At 40.9% G+C, this 15,868-nt stretch overlaps 1 protein-coding gene across 1 annotated transcript in view; it reads left to right on the forward strand.

Moving 5' to 3' along the window:
- Nucleotides 1-201: 201 nt before the first annotated feature.
- The window catches only part of LOC138855007 (uncharacterized), a gene marked incomplete at its 3' end in the record, with an annotated part of 230,646 nt that continues 214,979 nt past the window's right edge, over nt 202-15,868 (forward strand). Inside the window, 1 exon segment of the mRNA XM_070101559.1 lies at nt 202-1,188.

The following is a 15,868-nucleotide window of genomic DNA, read 5'->3' on the forward strand; positions in this document are numbered from 1 at the left end:
CTACTCTACCCATCTTATCGAGTCTTTCTATATTCCATTGAATTAAGACTCGCCTACGAAGCTCCATAACTGCGCAGTCGGCGTCATAACAGCAGAATACATGCACAAAACACCGGCTTTATTTTCACCCCCGCCATGTGACTGGGCGCCATTTTCCCCCTCCCACATCCCCCTCCTCAGCCTCCCTACCCTCAGCTACACTGTAAACACAACATCAGTACATGTCTAGCCATGCAAGGGGGAGGTTGTGGTCGTTCCGGGTTCCAACCAATGTGATTTAAATTGAGTTCGTTTGTCACCCGTTGCTCAGCGGAAAGTGATTGGATGTTGTGAGTGCATCTGTCGGCGAGGATAAAGGTGCAACGGAGGGGGAAAAAGTGTTAATGGAGCCCCGTGTGAGATAGTGAATTAAGGTCCGCGCACACTCGTAGCTCTTGAAGGGACTGATGTTGTATTTTTAGCTTGCCCAGTCGGAGAGAGAGAAGAAGTGTATCTTTAAATGTAGCGACAGTGAGAAGCTGGATTAATTAGTGCAACACCCGTGAGAGAAAAGAAACGAGGAGTGTAGAGGAAAACACGCATCTAGCACCCAGGGATTTGTCAGTGGTTGAGTGTTAAGAGTCGTATCCCTCCACATCTGGTCTCACTCACCTCAAAATTCAGCGTTCAGGTGTTGGGAATCACCGTTGTAGAAATTAAAGGTGCATGTGTGAGGGGAGGAGGGAGCAGAGAGGGGGTGCATGGTGCCTGGCCTCACCCAGGTAACCTATATTGCGTCACTTGTTTGCAAGGTGCAGGGGGGGGGATGTAAGGAGGATGGTAGGAGGTCGTAACCCTCACTCTGCTGCAACCTACTGTTATGCTGTGACCGGTTTTAGCCAATATTGCCTTCTCTCCTGTGCCGGTTGATACGTTGAGTATCGGCAGACGTGTCTTGCTAGTGAGAGCAAGAGAGAAGATAAGCTATCTGGAGTTGTATGTAGCCAGGACCACACAGGCGGGGCTGCACAAGGCACTGCAGCAGGAGGAACAGGTACAACCACAAGCAAGAGTAGGCCTAGCAAAACGAGGGTGTGGTGGAGGCCTACTCACCACAGCTGCCTTGTGACGAAGGTCGTGGGTGGAGTTTTCACTCCACGCCCAGACTCACTACACTACGCCCACGCCGCCTCTTCCCCAATACTAAAGGTGAGTTGCCTACAGCAAGTGAGTGCGTGCTTCCCACATACACAGAAGGTCAGAGGGAACTCACGACTTACCTTAGAAAGAACGCGCTATGTATGAAACCTTTGTATCTCTATAGTATGTATATATGAAGGTGTTTATATATATATATATATATATATATATATATATATATATATATATATATATATATATATATATATATATATATATATATATATATATTATATAGTATATATATATATATATATATATATATATATATATATATATATATATATATATATATATATATATATATATATATATAATATAATATACTGCACCAGTGTCAATTCTTAAAGGAGAAAGGTATTATTTAAATGTCAGTAATGCTTAGTCAGTGATCACGAGAGCGTATAGAATCTAAGTCCTATTTATCATTATTATCTTGATCTAATGTGATTTACTAAATGTTAATATTTATGAAAAGCGTTAAACCCATGGAGATCATCCTATTTTTGTAAAGCTAGAGTTAAAAAAAAAACTTAGCGAAGGTCCCACAAAACATGTGATTCAGGTGTAATGGCAGAATACAGAGTGTAATGTGTATGTGTTCAAGTGTTGTGCGCAGATGTAAGCAATGTCTTGGATGTGAGTGGCGTACCGTCACCAACAATATCGCAGGCAATATACGTTGTTGAACAAGCTTTTACTGGGGTACGTTTCACTCTGGTGGAGCTTGATTATTGCTTGATAAAGCTCTGACACAGCTACAAGTTGTCACAATCAAAGCTTGTTCTGCAGAGTGACTTTTCTTCAAGCGAGATATTCCTGAGACGTAGAAAGAGTCGTCCCTTCGCTACTCCAGAAAATGTAAGATTTCAACCACCCTAAACTGGGTCACCTTTACGTGGTGGGTGACATATATACCTGGAGGTTACCTGGAGGTTATTCCGGGGATCAACGCCCCCGCGGCCCGGTCCATGACCAGGCCTCCCGATGGATCAGGGCCTGATCAACTAGGCTGTTACTGCTGGCCGCACGCAGTCCAACGTACGAGCCACAGCCCGGCTGATCCGGCACTGACTTTAGGTATCTGTCCAGCTCTCTCTTGAAGGCAGCCAGGGGTTTATTGGCAATTCCCCTAATGCTTGATGGGAGGCTGTTGAACAGTTTTGGGCCCCGGACACATGGTGTTTTCTCTTAGTGTACCAATGGCGCCCCTACTTTTTATTGGGGGCATTTTGCATCGCCTGCCCAGTATTTTACTTTCGTAGGGAGTGATTTCTGTGTGCAGATTTGGGACCATTCCTTCCAAGATTTTCCAAGTGTAGATTATGATATATCTCTCCCTCCTGCGTTCCAACGAGTACAAGTCAAGTGCTTCCATATACACATTACATGGACCAAGAATCCAGCATTTTTTATAAGACGATATTTTGTCATTCGTAAAGTTACCCCAAAGAGAATATAATAGGGTTTTTTGTTTTTGTTTCCGGGACCATGTATATATATATTATATATATATATTATATATATATACACACACACACACACACACACACACACACACACACACACACACACACACACACACACACACACACAACATTGGCGAAGAAAGATATGTGATACCTGAATATGCATTTTGTGGAAAATTAAAGAAAATAGTTCCTGACTCATTCATCCTGATCATTTACGTTTTCAAGAAGAGCAGTTAGGAAAGCAGCAATATCTGGTTTATTACCATGATATAGCCTGTGAATTGTTATATATATCATCACAAAACTAGGGATGCGATTAAATATTTGTGTACTTACCTACTTGAGTTTGTAATGGTTGAGTCGTAACCTCTTAATTCTTAGTAATTCCAAGTGTGACTTTTAAATGGTCTAAGTCGGACCGAAACGTCGTCATCAGTTTTCCTCTCATATGTGCAGGTTATTTGTGTATAATTTCAAGGTTAAATTCTGCATAATTTGCTGTATAAAACCATTGGAAAAAAATTATAAATATGTATTCGGCCTATGTGTAGACATAACTTGGCTCGAAATGCATTGTGCAATGGAAGCAAGAGTAAAAAACTCACAATACCGTGGGTGGACCAAGTCACCAAAAACCGCACTTAGAAGACGACTGTCGACGATTCGGTCCGTCTTGATCCATTGTAAAGTCATTGGTCCAAGACAAACCGAATCGTCGTCAGAAAGTTCCTCTCGCTAGTGCGACTTGTTGGTGACTGGGCCGAATTGCTCTAAATGTCGTGTCAGTTGTTTTTGTAACGTGGTCCAGTCTAATGGATCAGTCTGGTGCTTGGCTAAGAGCAGTTTGTCTCCCAAAGGAGGTGTTAATGGTCGTGTACTCTGAAACACCCAGCTTCCTTCTCCAGAGTGGCAATGCACAGAGGAAAGGCCACTCCACCCTAAGCACATAGTGTGTATATTATATATACATACATACATACATACATACATACATATATATATATATATATATATATATATATATATATATATATATATATATATATATATAATGTACACGTTGTATATGTCGTGCCAAATAGGTAAAACTGGTCAATTAACAAGAGCTCATATAAAATTAAGTTTTTTCTAAAATTTTCTCTTATACATTTAAAGATGTATTTTTTCATTTATGTTAATATAAAAATTAATGATTTTGCACCAAAAGAATCTTAGAAAACTTATCTAACCATATTATAACAAGAGCAATTTAATTTAGCCTAATACTGCTAAATATATTTTAGATAAGTATGTAATAATTTAATAATAAACAAATACAGTGAAATATATTTTTTTTCGTTAGGTTCGGAATGATTTTTGTGAAATTATTTCGTACACAAATTTCCGCTTGCCTTATATAGCAGGAAGAGCGTTGCTATTTAAGCCAGAATCGCGTTTTACCTATGTGGCACGATATACATACATACATATATATATATATATATATATATATATATATATATATATATATATATATATATATATATATATATATATATATATATATATATATATATATATATATATATATATAAATGGAAAGAATGCCACCTGTTTCCCCAAGAAACTAGGTTCCAGACTTATTGAAACCACTAGGGACCCAAGGGGTGACGACTTTCATGTTCCAGCATCTCAGTGTGGCCATCCAAAGGGGAAATGCTGGCTGCATACTTGGCTTGCGTCCATCTTTAGAGGAGCTGGAAGAGATTCATAATCTTTGATATGTTGAACTATTGTATTAATGTTTGTGCTTTTTAAATAAATAGTCCCTAACTATATGGAAACAGCGAAGTCAACATTATCAAGAGAACTCTCTCCAATAGCCCATTGCCTACCTGAGAGTACCTCTTACCAGAAGATATCAGAAACACTGCTCGGCCATGTGCAGACGTCTTCTTCGGGTGCTAGATCAACCAGGTTGTGATAGATATGTGAGCCGGCAGCAACAGCCTGGTTGGCCAAGCAAGCAACGCACAAGCTTTGCCCAAGACCTATCTGTTGCTTGTAGTAGAAAAACTTGAAACTCATCAAAGGCAAAGGTATATCAAAGGTGTTCAGTACACCAAATACGCTTGCTAGCACCTCCCTGATGCAATGGCACTATATCACAGAAGAACGGCAAACTACTGGTATGAGGAGATAATATAACTCTGCTTTGACCGACGCACATTCATTTTAGTGTTGGTCTGCAAGTGTGGTCACTGCTAGTCATAGGGAAGAAAAAGTTTAGGGACTTGAATCACTGGTACAATTTTGTCACAGTAAGACTGAAGACCCTTCGTCCCTGCGAGAAAATGTCACAAATTTCCTTAACAAATTAGGTGACATGCTCATGGATTAAAATATAAATCCAAGGAATGCCACCTTTCTCTTGTAGTGTCTCGGTGTTGCAATCCAGAAAGGAAACGACTGCTGCATCTTTGGTTTCCGTCAGACCTCTGAGGAACTCGTAAAGCTATGCTTAATCTAAATCATGTGAAATATTGTATATGTATATGACATTTAGCCAACTTGAGAAGGAATTTATTTGCAAGAGCTTTCGTGATCTTAAAGTCACATTCTCAAGGATATAATTTTGAGATTACGAAAACGTTCGTAATTTAATTAGCATCCACTATGGTTTACTTGCATATTATATATTGTTTCTTGTGATCTTATTGCATTTTTACGTATACGTAGGTTCGTGCTTCAATAAATAAATAAAAATAAAGAGGTGTACAAGAAAATAAATAACTCCAGGGAAAAGAAAAATATTTTACCCAGAAATCATATTATTTTCCTCTACGAGGCTGCGGTCCTCATACAACCTGCTCACCAATTCTAGTGTGCATTTTTTTTTTTTTGGCCGAATTGCTCGTCGTTCGTTTCTGCACGTCGAAATATTTCAATTTTTTTTATATTTTATTTTTTATGCTGCATTACGTTGTACTAGCCAAGGATTCGAACCCATGTTGTACTGGCCCGCCTCATGGTGAACGAGAACCTCATTACGCTTTAAACCACAGGACCACCCAATCCTACAAGAATGGCGCAGCCAGCAGAACTAGCTGTTTTACCGCCATCTAAGGACATTCGATGTTGTGGAAGCATCTAACCTAATTTCACTCTCCTCCCTGTTGTTATTGATCAATACCACTCTTTTGTGGTTATAATTATATATATATATATATATATATATATATATATATATATATATATATATATATATATATATATATATATGTCGTGCCGAATAGGCAAAACTTGCGATCTTGGCTTAAATAGCAACGCTCATCTTGCCATATAGGACAAGCGAAAATTTGTGTATGCAATACTTTCGCCAAAATCATTCTGAAACTAACGAAAAAAATATATTTCACTGTGTTTGTTTAATGTTAAATTACTGTAAACAAATCTAAAATATACTTAGTTGGGTTAGGCTAAAATAAATTGCGCTTGTTATAATAAGGTTAGGTAAGTTTTCTAAGATTCTTTTGATGCAAAATTAAAAATTTTTACATTAACATTAATGAAAAAAATATATCTTTAAACGTATAAGAGAAAATTTTAGAAAGGACTTAATTTTAAATGAGTTCTTGCTAATTGACCAATTTTACATATTCGGCACGACATATATATATATATATATATATATATATATATATATATATATATATATATATACCGTTTCCCTCGCTCTTGTATATATAGTGGCTCCCTTTCTTCGCGCTTGTGTGTGACTAGTTAATGGTCCAAGTCGACCGGGTTATTTGTATATTGTTCCAGTCATGGTATGTGTGTGTGTGTATGTAGAATTTATTTCTGTGTATTTATGTAGTATGTAGAGTTTTAATTTTGCCTCAGCAATGACTTATCACCCTCACTTAATGTTTTTAAATTTAGTGAAATATAATTTAGGTAATTGATAACACGCATCCTATATAACAATAAATTGTATGATAAACACAGAGACAGAGCAACTCTTTACGAAAATGACATTTTACCCCGTGTGAACCTTATCAACTTTTACCCCGTGTGAACCTTATCAAGTTGATATAATATGTGGCAACACACGGTATTGTAGAAGAAATTCTTTCTTGGATTATATTATGGCAAAACTGTAGGTTACTAGTACAGGGTGTTTCACTCGTAGGAGTCCCCGGGTCCGCGAGTTATCGTTGGCTACAGACATAATATAAAAAGACGGTTGTAACTACGGGAGTACCAACCAGGGGCCTCCTACGAGTGAAACACCCTTTACTATATATGTCTACACCAAGAAGTATATATCTCTCACTGATACTGTAATCCCTATTTTAAGAAGTAAAATATCATTGGTGGTGCGCAGCCTTAATGACTAACCATATATAGCTACATAGTTTGCATAAATGTGGTAAATTATTACAAATGCCAGTTACAAGTTGCAGTCCATGGGGATTATTGCTGAACTTCTTCGTCTTCACAATTTACATAAACGACCGTGATGAGAAAATAAACAGTGACGTAAGTTCTTTGATGACACACTATTTTGACGACCAAAAAAAAAGCGGGATAAGAGTAATCGTCAAGATGATTTGGTCAAGTGTAGAAGTCTTCAAGAAGAAACTCGACAAGTACCTCCGCCAAGTGCCGGATCAGCCAGGTTGTGTGGGGTAAGTGGACCAGCAGCAGCTACAGCCTGGTTGAACAGGCATGCACCAAATAAGCAGAAATTATTTTTTCCCTTTACCAAAAATTCTTAAGGAACTTGTAGAATGTTATATTTGAGTTATCATCTTGCCCATTACTACGACAAAATAACATGCAGTAGCTATCGTAGAGCTTAGGTTATTACACCGACAACCAGACAGCAAGTAGTAACTATGGTGGTAGCTTAGATTACTACACTAACAAGCAGTAACTGTTGTAGTGGCTTAGATTACTACACTAACAAGCAGCAACTGTTGTAGTGGCTTAGATTACTACACTAACAAGCAGTAACTGTTGTAGTGGGTTAGATTACTACACCAACAACAAGCAGTAACTATCGTAGCTTCTTATATTACTAAACCCAACACATGCGCGGTATGTTTACGTGGCTGTCAATGTGGCTTCACGTCCAATATGGCGAATAAGATAAAAAAAAAAGTAAGCCGGTGCGTCACATGCACAATCTCAATACGACCCGTGCAGGTTTACCATGAATATATCAGTGTTAATAATAATGGTCGTGATAATAATAATAATAATTCCTTTTTAGTGATAATAAAATTGATAAGATGCGGTATATAGAAAAGCAATTATATGGCAGTAAAGTTGTGAAAGAGTAAGCCAAACTGTGAAGTAGCGTCATTGAAACAAATACATTGGGTTGCTCTATAAGAAGGTCACACTGTTAGACATATGTGAATGGTTATGTAAATAGGATACATTTAACACTAGAAAATAATATTAGGAAATGTTTCTCTCCGGGGGAAGCTTAATCAAAATGTTTCCCAGTAAAATATTAGTGTTACTTACGTAAGTTTTATTTACATACTGTTCGTGTTCATTCACCAGGTGTTTGTAACTGTGAATGGGAATGGTTGCCATTGACGGATTTCCGAGTTTTCCTACTGCAGCCTGGTCCTGACCCAGGCTTTGCTATTTGTGAGTAGGACCTGCCTTACATGGGTCAGTAAGTCTATTTGTGACCGTTTTTCGAGTCTTTTTGCCCTCGTAACCCGGCCTGGGGCCAGGCTTTATCGTTGATTGCCTAGTCAGCCAGGCTATTGTTGTTGGCGGCCCGCTGACCCACATAGTCATCACAGCTTGGTTGATTGAGCACTTTATGTAGGTAGAGATCAGGTTTCCTCTTGAGAACTACCGTAGTGCTCCTGTGTTTGTACTCAGGTGCCCCGTGAGGTACTGGTTAATCAGGAACTCGTTACCAGTACTTCTGTGTCCCAGTAGTATTACATTCATGGGGAGCACTAAACCAGCAGGGATCAAACAGCGCCCAGGAAATGAGAGAAAATCAGGTTCGATCCGCGGAAAGGGAGGACAGGTCCAGTTCCTTTGATAAAGAACCCCTCGCCCTCCCTTTGGGGATTATGCGTCCCAGGAAGTATACTAGGTACTCAGGCTGTTTGTGTTTATGCGTTCTAGGAAGTACTAGGTACTCGAGTCCTCTGTATGTGGGGAAGTACTAGGTAGTCATGTCTTCTGTATGCCAAGAGGTACTAGGTACTCATACTCTCAGTGGTTGCACTTATGCGTCCTAGGAAATACTAGATACTTAAATACTAGCACAGAGTGTGCTAGTATTTACGTGTCCGCCTCTGGAAGTACTGGGCACTAAGGCTATCAGTAAGGTCACTACGTAGCGTGTGGATATTTACAAATAGTTTTCCTGCTATAAACGTATGCAGAAAACCTGCTTTGGTGTACGTGGCTGGCAGTACGAGACTTGTTGCACATACCTAACTTCCAGCTTCCAGTGAGGTTAGCATGCAGGGCGAGAATCATCATTCATAACTATTAGGATACAGAAGCTAATCTGGAAAAATTAATTTGAAAACTATTAGGCTATAGAGACCGTTTTTTTAATTAGTTTGAAAACAGCTAGGCTAAAGAGAGCAGAGAAAAATGAGTTTAAAATGGTTTCACTAGAGAGGCCATTTTTTAAAAATTAGTTTGAAAACAATTAGGCTGGAGAGTAATAGTGGAAAATTCGCTCAAAATGGTTTCGTTAGGGAGACCAGTCTGGATTTTTTTTTTTTACATTATTGCTAGCCTTTCAAATATAAAGTACATGTCTTTTTAATTCTTTATTTTTCTTTCGTGTTTTTATAATGCGTAGTTTACCCATCATAAAGAGACAGTGGGCTTACCCCGTAAGCTTCCATAGTTTCCTCCACTCCCTCCCATCCCATGCCTTACACATGCACCTTACCTACGCCCTCTCCATCCAGACCCCTCCCAACCATCTTACCTACGCCCTCCCCATCACCCCATCTCGTCACCACCCCACTCATGCCTTCCCTACTAAACGCACGTCCTCCCCCACTACCCCTCTCCACACGACCTCCCATTCTCCACACCCACGTCCTCCCCACCACAACACCTACTTGTTCCCCACCACATCACCCACGTATTCCCCACCACCCAACCAACACCCTGTACCTTCCTCATCCCCGGTGAGGTATCAGCTGTGTTTGTAAACTGGCGGCATCGTTGTTTTTCATCTTGTTTACAACGTGACATACCAGCAGTGTTTTTGTTAGGTATGTGCACACCCGCAGTATGCAGATATCCTACTCTATATATACCTGTGACTTGTTTTAAGAGTTTTTTTTTTTTTACTTCACATACATAAGGGGTATTACCAGTAGACTCCTGGCTGTCTTCAAGAAGGCACTGGACAGGCACCTAAAGTCAATACCTGACCAGCCGGGCTGTGGTTCGTACATCGATTTGTGTGCGGCCAGGAGTCACATCCTGGTTAATCAGGCTCTGATCCACCGCGAGGCCTGGTCACAGACCGGGCCGCTGGGGCGTTGACCCCCGAAACCCTCTCCAGGTATGCCTCAGCCCAGCCTTTGGTCAGGCTTCCTCGTGTATTACACAAATAACCCAGACAGGAGAAACTTGTGACGACGTTTCGGTCCGACCATTTACAAGTCCAAGTCAGACCGAAACGTCGTCTAAAGTTTGTCTCCTATGTGCGGGTTATCTATGTATTGTTCTAGTCACGGTATTGCGGCATTTTGATTTCTGTGTGCATTGTTCAACCATAACTTGAGACTTGGCTCAATCTGAAAAATAGGAACATGTCAGATGAATGCCACATTCAGGGAGTATAAATTGTGCCACACTGACAGAGTCAACAGAAAAGAGGACAGAACTGCTATGTATGCTCGGGAAAGTTTAAACTATTGTATCAAAAACGCTATAAAGGCGGGAGGGACAGATACGGAATCTGTTTGGCTGCAGTTTCTCGAAGGGCATGAAGAACTAATTTTAGGTGTGATCTGGAGACCCCCAAACTTAGGTAGTGAACTTTGAGGCGAAACTGCTAAGGCATCTAAATATGAAAATGTGCTTTTAATGGGTGATTTTCAGTTCAGCCAAGTTGATTGCAGCAGTTTGACAGGAAAGCTAAAATCTAGTGAATTTCTAGAAATAGTCTAGGACTGCTTTTTATGATAGTTTGTCATAAGCAACTAGAGGAAATAACCTGCTGGACTTCGTTCTGGCAAACACGGGATCTTTAAACAACCTGCACGTATGAGAAAGCTTATGATAAATAATCTTAAAGCTAATGGAAAGCTGGAACAGGTACAGAGATCGTTTACGGCCCGCATAGAGCCAATAAAGCATTTAGATTATAGAGAACTTCGTAAAGTCCTAAATATGTACTTACTGGAGCGGAGGAGAGATACGTAATAATACGTATATACCTGGAAAGTACTTGAGGGTTTTGTCCTTAATCTGCACACTGCCATAACAGACTGCAGTGAGAGATATGGGAGGAAGTGCAAAATAAACCCAGTGAAAAACAGAGTATATGAGTGGGTCTACCTGGAGGTTATTCCGGGGGCCAACGCCCCCGCGGCCCGGTTCACGACCAGGCCTCCCGGTGGATCAGGGCCTGATCAACCAGGCTGTTACTGCTGCCTGCACGTGGTCCAACGTACGAACCACAGCCCGGCTGATCCAACACCGACTTTAAGCATCTGTCCAGCTCCCTCTTGTAGGCAGAGAGGGCCTTATTGGTAATTCCCCTTATGCATAGTGGGAGGCTGTTGAACAGTCTTAGGCCCCGGACACTTATGGTGTTTTCTCTTGGTGTACCAATGGCGCCCCTACTTTTTATTAGGGGTATTTTGCATCGCCTGCCCAGTCTTTTACTTTCATAGGGAGTGATTTCTGTGTGCAGATTCGGGACCATTCCTTCTAGGATTTTCCAAGTGTGGATTATGATATATCTCCATCGCGTGCGTTCGAGCGAGTACAAGTGTTTCTAAGTGTTCCCTGTAGTTTGAGGTGTTTGATGGAATTGATATGTACAGTAAAAGTTCTCTGTACACTCTGTAGATCTGCAATTTCACCTGCTTTGAACGGAGATGCTAATGTACAGTAGTATTCCAGCCTAGAGAGAACATGTGATTTGAAAAGGATTATCATTGGCTTGGCATCTCTTGTTTTGAACGTTCTCATTATCTATCCTCTCATTTTCTTTGCAGTTGTAACCGCGGCAATGTTGTGATCCTTGAAAGTGAGATCCTCAGACATTACCACTCCCAGGTCCTTCATATTATTTTTTTCGCTCTATTGTATGATCAGAGTTTGTAGTATACTCAGTTCTAATTATTATCTCCTCCAGTTTTCCATAATGGAGTAGTTGGAATTTGTCTTCATTGAACATCATGTTATTTTCCGTTGCCCATTGGAAAACTTGATTTATATCTTCTTGGAGGTTAATCGTGTCCTCAATAGATGACAGTCTCATGCAGATCTTAGTATCGTCTGCACAGGATGACGCAGTACTGTGGACTACATCTCTGTCTATGTCTGATATGAGGATGAGGAACAGGATGGGGGAGAGTACTGTGCTTTGTGGAACAGAGCTTTTCACTATGGCAGCCTCCGATATAACTCTGTGTACAACTACTCTTTATGTTCAATTGGTTAGAAAGTTGAAGGTCCATCTGCCCACTTTGCCAGTTATTCCTTTAGCACATCTGTAGAGGGAGCGTCTTTCTCTCTCCAGTTTACTTCTTCTCTTCTTTCTTAGGAGGAATATCCCTTGAACATACTTCAGCTGCTAGGAAGTTGATTCTTTCAAGGCACTGGTTAGGGTCCATGTTATTTAAGAAATCTTCCCAACATGTTTCATTTAAGACATGATTTGCCTGGTCCCAGTTGATGTTCTTGTTGTTGAAGTTGTGTTTGGTGAAGACACCTTCACAGCTACGTGCATTTTCCTGATCAGGACCCCTGTGCATGTAACTCTGAACTTGGATTAGATTGTGATTGGAATTAGTTGTTTTTGATATTGTTATGTTTCTTACCAGGTCCTCATTATTTGTGAAAGTAAGGTCAAGTGTATTTTCCAGTCTTGTTGACTCCACTATCTGCTGACTTAGGGTGTGTTTATCGCAGAGATTTAGTAGCTCATGTGTGTGTGTGACCTTTCATCTGTGCTACCTCCGGGGATTGTTTCTGCTATAACATTATTTCCTACATTCTTCCATTTTGTATGCCTTCGGTTGAAATCATCAAGCAATAAGATGTTTGAGGATGGAGCTGGAAGGTTTTCCAGACAGCAATCAATTTTCAGTAGCTGTTCCTTGAACTGTTGAGAGGTTGCCTCTGGTGGCGTATAAACAACCACGATAACTAGGTTTTGATTCTCGTTCTTTATTATTAGAACTTTAACTACATCATTTGTGGTGTTCAACATCTCCGTGCAGATGAGCGACTCACTGACATACAGGCAAACTCCCCCCCCTCCCTTGTTGCCTGTTCTTTCTGTCGCATCTAAAAAGGTTGCACCCATTTATCCATATTTCGTTGTCAAAAATGATCGTTTGTGTGGGTGTCTGTGAAGGCTGCAAACATCGCATTTGACTCCTCTAGAGGTCCACTGATAAAAGGTATTTTGTTGTTGGTGGGTGGCTTAAGGCGCTGTATATTAGCAGATATAAAAAAGGTTGTATTCTGTGTTTGTTGGGGGATTTTGTTATTGGCATCAGTAGTTGTGGTTCTGGAGGGCCAATAGGGGGGGGAGGTTGCCACTGGCTGTGCCTCCAGTCCAACAAGGCTCCAAGGTAGTGGACTATTTTTGTTCCTTCCTTCCCTGCCACTAAAAAATCACTTGGAGTGGGGTTGTTGTAACTACTATTGTTTGTTTTATGAGGTCTGTACCTCCTGGTCCCTTTTAGATGGTATGCAGGATAGCTGGTGTTGTAACACTGTTTTTGGAGGATCGACGAGTGGCACATTTCTGGGTGAAAGAATTTACAGGAGAGAGAACGACACACTCCTTTAGACAGAAGGTCACGATATTTTTTGCTATGCTCAAAGTTGCATATCCCATTTGTTTTTCCTGATATTCCATGCTTACAGATGCCCCAAACATAGAATTTGCACAATTTCGCTTTTGGTTGGGTAGAATTTTTGGTAGGTGTGTTCTCAAGTTGTGCAGTTTCTATGACTGCACTATAATCCTCGGTATCCAAGCCAGGGCCACCCCGTCCTGCTTCCGGGGAACTACTTTCCCCAGAAGAAGAAGACTTCCACTACATCTGTAATGTGGGCTATGGTCTTGTATAATGATGGTTGTATATTTAAGGTATTAGTGATGACTGTGGTAGAGTCCCTAGCAGAGTCTGGACTGGCACTAAGGCTGGGGGCTTAGTCTGAGTCAGTACTGGGACTGGGGGCTGAGCCTGGGCCAGCACCAGCGCTGTGGGCAGTAGTGCTACGACTGGGGGGTGGGTCTGGGTTAACACTATGTGGGGGGGTTGGGTTAACTGACGTTTTTGTTTCCTGTGTTTTTTCAGTGAGTGACTATATAGTTTCGAGTCATCTGTTGTGGTATGGGCATTCTGCATTTTTTGGTTCACTTCTCCTATCTCTTCCTCCTGCGTTTTATATATCTTTAGTAGACTGTTCAAGAGGTCATCTTTATTTTCTTGCTTATTTTTATTATTTATTACCCTCCTTAGTACCTTTCTGATACCTGCCCAAAGTTCTTTATCTTAATTGCACAACCAGAAGCACCTTGCTAGTTCCAGGTCATTTTTTGAGGCAGTGTTTATTCTTGCACAAGAGATATGATGCCTGGGAAAACACAGATTGCATGTGATCCTGGATTTCCTTCCAAGGATTTTTTTACATGTCTAACATGTATGTTGTACTGACATCCTGCCCATATCCTACTTCACTCTGTATGCCACGAAAAAAACTGATTTCCACTTTACCTTTCTCTGCACTGGTGACAGTAATATGAGATGTATTTATAGAAACCAAGGTTTGCGGCATGTAGGTAGTGGGTGAATTTTGGAGGGTAGGCGGTGACTATATTATGGCTGTGGGTAGCTAGTGGTGGGTAGGGGTCGTGGGGGGGTTGGAAAAGTTCACGTGACATCCCGTTTTCCTCCCAGGGGTGGACATTTTTACATATTTCCTCTGCATTTACTGTTGTTTTGTTCACTGTATAAATCTTTCCAGATTCATTCCTCACTTATCACTCATATATATTTTAATTTACTGATCTTACTGAGTTCCTCACACTGATCTTGATTGGGTTATTGTGGGTGTGGGTTGAACCTACCTAGCATGGGGCAGAAGGCCTACTGCGGTGTTTTTTCATTCTCATGTTATGTTAGTTGAGTTGATCTGACATTTGGCAGAGGCGGTGATCCGTTTTCCCCTTTAAAACTTAATTATTTGTTTCGGCAATATTTCTGATATTGCTGGTTGATATCAGAATGTTGACGCAGTGTTCTCTCATTATGCCTGAAGGAGCTACCTGAAAGAACCAGGGCACCAGGTACCCGGGTCCTGTGGTGCCTCTGATTTTCACTAGATTTATTTTATACTTCCACATCTTTCAATCCAGGATGTTATGGCAGTGCATAGATTTTCGATTATAGCTTCAGGTATCTTCTATGTTAATATTACCAGGTAACCCTCTTCTCGCTAGAGACACTCCCAGTAATTTTAATATTTTGTTGACTATATATGATATTTACACTGTAAGAACGGCCACGAGTAGTATTTCCCTGTCGTTTTCCATCGACTTTAATAGGGCGATGAGGATGTATTCAAGTGCTCAAGGGTTTTCTCCCAACAGAGCTGGAGTTAATGTTACTTGGGATTACCGTCTCTCGGGAGGGCCTATCCCACGAACAAGGAAAGAATTCATGTGGAGAGAGAAGGGCGAGTGTTTTCGCAATCTCTCCTTCCTTCAAGTTTCACTCAGAGGTCCTTGATCCTGTCCTTGAGTCCTTATGAACGCGCGCTCGCGTGTGCGTAATCACTTACATGGTCTCAGACCGGGCCGCGGGGGCGTTGACCCCCGGAACTCTCTCCAGGTAAACTCCAGGTAATATGTGGCTGCAAGGTTCGAGTATCAGCATCTGGCCCAGCCTCCACTGGTGGCTACTGTGTTCTCTCCTGGCTGCGCGAGTCCTGTCGTACCTATTTTTTAAACTATGTATGAATCATGC

Source organism: Cherax quadricarinatus, chromosome 78 (assembly GCF_038502225.1).
Source record: "Cherax quadricarinatus isolate ZL_2023a chromosome 78, ASM3850222v1, whole genome shotgun sequence".
NCBI classification, from domain to species: domain Eukaryota; kingdom Metazoa; phylum Arthropoda; class Malacostraca; order Decapoda; family Parastacidae; genus Cherax; species Cherax quadricarinatus.